The 3817-nt window shown below is 34.6% G+C and overlaps 1 pseudogene; it reads right to left on the reverse strand.

The window, feature by feature from the left end:
* Window positions 1-403: 403 nt before the first annotated feature.
* On the reverse strand, window positions 404-3401 carry LOC107868783 (annotated as a pseudogene).
* Between the last annotated feature and the right edge of the window lie 416 nt (window positions 3402-3817).

A 3817-nucleotide genomic window follows, 5' to 3' on the forward strand; every position in this document is an offset into this window, starting at 1 on the left:
TGAGAATTAGGAAAGACCAAAAGCAGAAAACCCATAAGCATAATACAACTACACAACCTAAACTCAAGAATGAAAATTGTGGAAGAGCCAAAATTCTAAAACAAATTCATGTCGCAGGAATTTTACATTTTACAGAAGTGTTCAAATATTTCAGGGAAAGAAGAAAAGAAAACTTATGCCACATGAGTAGAGATAAAAACGATTTAGATATTAAACAGGGGCTTGGGGCCAAATGCTCACCATACTTAAAAATGATCATTTATCATTCCTGAAAATAACAACAGCAGAATTTCTCCAATAAAATTTGAAACAACAATAAGAACAGAGTCTCTTAGCAGGAAAAATGTGATAGACAGTTTCGGTGGTCATGAAACAAGTAAAAAAACGGACTCAAAAAATTTAACAAAAAAAATTAAAAGGACAATGCCATTGTTATACTAATTCCAACTGAAACAGGACACTCATAAAAACCAAAATATTTAATTCACAGCCTATACCTCACCTCTGCATAGAATCAAATAAATCAAGCAAGTGACTTTATTCACCTTACTACAGATCTGCACCTAGGTTGTGGCCAATAGTTTGTCCACGAGGAGGCAATATCATTTCTAATTTCTTCGTCAATTGGAACAGTTTTTGTAACTTTTCCTCCTCTCCTAGCTGTAAGAGAGACCTCTTCAACATCTGAAATGCTAGCTCGCTCATGTGCCTACCCCTCTTCAACATTTCCTCAGAGCACTCAAATGCTTCTTCAACTCTCCCATGGGAGCACAATCTTGTGACCAGAATTTCCAAAGAATGGCTGTTTGGACAATTTCCCTTTATCCATCAGGTAATTCCATAAACTCAACCCAGATCAACTCTGTGGTTTCCACAGAAGAATTTCATCAGAGTCACAATTGTACGTGCCTTAGGCAAGAAACTTTTGTCGACCATCCTTTCATAAAGATCAATGAAACCACCAACGTCATTCGTTCTTATCAATCCCCAGAACATAGTATGGTAAGTTAAATGGTCAAACTCAATAGGTTTCTCCTTCATCTCATCCATTAAGACTGCTGCAGATTTGACATCCCTAGATTTGATAAGAGAACTCAAGAGGGCATTATAGGCTCCAGTATCTGGTTGCAAATTTCTCTTGAAGATTTCATAGAAGAGTTCTTTGGCTTTAGGTATATTACGAGCAATCCCTGCTCCATGAACCAAAGTTGATATTGTTTCTATTGCAGGCAAGCAATTTACCCTATCCATTTCTTCAAAAAGCTTCAAAGCATCACCAAGACGACCTTTTTTGCAGTATGCGTTAATTCTTATACTGTATGTTACGGAATTAAACTTAAAACCTCTTTTAACCATCTCATGGTAAAATAACTCTACGGCGGTAATATCCCCTGATTCCTTGAACCCTAAAAGCAAGATAGTCATTGTCTTGGTATCAGGTGGGAACCTAGAATGGAGTTTGTTGAATACTGAACGAGCTTCTTTCATCTGCCTCTGCGTGCAAAATGCTCGAAGAGGAATATTGAACTCTTCAGTGCCAAATTTCTTCCGAGGGAATAAATGTTGCTCCATCTTCTCAAATGCTTCAAGGGTATCTTCATAGGACTGATATTTTACTATTCTTGATAGCATGATGCTCATTGACTTAAGGTGAGCAACGAGGTTTGTAGCTGTTGAATTTTCTCCATTAGTTCCCAACCTTTTGTTGGGTTCGACAAAAGTGCGTCACGCAGAAGCTTAAACTTTGCAAATTAAGACGGTGATAATTCAGATGACAAATAAAAATATACTAAAAACATATTATTGAATATAGTTTGGCCAATTGGCCTACATATTAAAAACTAATATTATTAAAAAATTAAAAACTATTGGAAGAAAATAAATAAATGTCTAAAACCTTTCCTCCAAGAAAGAGCTTAGCCAAATATGAAAAAGAATTATATTTTTTCTTTTAGAAAAAGTAAAAGTAATTATGGTAAAAGTAAAAGTAATTATGGTAACTTTTATTTTCGTTCTAAGAAAAAATAAAACTTAAATATAGTAAGAAAATCAGGTAAAAACCCTAACAAATCTCCCATTTTTGGCTTGATTTTCATCAAAATATTCTTGATCCTCCTTCTTCACACGATCTTCATATATCACTGCTGCTTATCATGATTAAAAATTGATATGGGTTAAAATTGGAGCCCTATGCATTAAAAATAAAAGCACGGGTTGATATTATTGGTGCCCTGTGTTATAAGTAAACAGGGTTAAAAGTGGAGTCTTGTATATTGAAAGTGAGCACAGGTTAAAAGTGGAGCTCATGCGTTAAAAATAAATGCACGAATTGAAAGGAGTTCAAGCGTTTAAGCAAATATGGGTTGAAAATTGGAGCTCATAAACATGGATTGAAAATTGATTTTGGTTTTAAAGATGGATAAGCAGCAGCATTGTTGAAATTTTGTTTGAAATTTTTTCTCCACATGTAGTTTGACAAAAATCTTCATTATCGTCCAAATTGTTGCAGTTTGATTTTGAAACCGCTTTGAACCTGTTTAATCTCGTCTCATCACACCATTGGACCATTGAACCGTAATGTCTGATACCACTTGTTGGGTTCGAAATCGAGAGGGCGTCATGCGGAAGCTTAAAATTTGCAAATCAAGACGGTGATAATTCATATGACAAATAAAAATATACTAAAAACATATTATTGGATATAGTTTGGTCAATTGGCCTACATATTAAAAACTAATATTATTAAAATTAAAAACTATTGGAAGAAATCTCCCTCTAAACAAAACTCTTTAAACGACTACATTGTACATTGTGGATGCTATTGTATTATGGTATGAGAAGGGGTGTTCTATTTTATAAATATTCAAAACCTTTCCTTCAAGAAAGAGGTTAGCCAAATAATGAAAAAAATTATATTTTTTTTTTTCAGAAAAAGTAAAAGTAATTATAGTAACTTTTATTTTCCTTCTAAGAAAAAATAAAACTTAAATATAGTAAGAAAATCAGGTAAAAATCCTAACACCTATATCAAAGTAACGCATTCTTGCTAGTACATGAAGTGTCTTCTCAAATGCATCAGAGGTTGGACTATACTCAGAATGTCGGAGGCAAAACTCAAAAAATTCATATGCTTTAAGACCATTAGCATGTGCTGCAAATAGGCGACCAAGGACATTTTCAACGAATGTGGTTGACAGGATACTTGGAGAGATATGACATTTAAGTGTTGGTTGCACAGGCTGAGTAGGAAAAGGGTGGTCATTGATGATTCTAGCAACTGTTTCAACTTCATCTTTTGTTTCTGAAAGAGAATGAAGCCAACTACTTGACCAAAAGTGATGCCCAACGACTCGCAAAACTTGACCAAATCTATCTATGCGTTTAGAAATCACGACCACCATTTCATGTAACAAGCCAGAGTTTTGTACTTCAATCAATACAAGCAAAGACTACAACCACGCCTTATCCTATCTGAGTGAGCTGACGGTTCTTTCACGAATATGAGAACTTGACATCTACATAGATTTTAGGAATCTATCAAAAAAAGGCAGTATCTAAAAGCTCATCAACTCAGAACTTGGTCACATTTATCTATTCGTTTAGAAACCACAGACCGCCATTTCAAATAACAAGTCAAATTTTGAGCTTCAATCAATACAAGCAAGATAACGACCAGAACCTACCCTGACAGTTGTTTCACCGTTATTAGAACTTGATATCTTCAACGATATTAGCAATATATCAGGAAAGGGAGCCATCAAAAAGTTCATCAACTCAAAGCAATTAAAGGTACCCTGTGACAACACAAAATCTATAG

The sequence above is a fragment of the Capsicum annuum genome, chromosome 4, assembly GCF_002878395.1.
Source record: "Capsicum annuum cultivar UCD-10X-F1 chromosome 4, UCD10Xv1.1, whole genome shotgun sequence".
Taxonomy (NCBI): domain Eukaryota; kingdom Viridiplantae; phylum Streptophyta; class Magnoliopsida; order Solanales; family Solanaceae; genus Capsicum; species Capsicum annuum.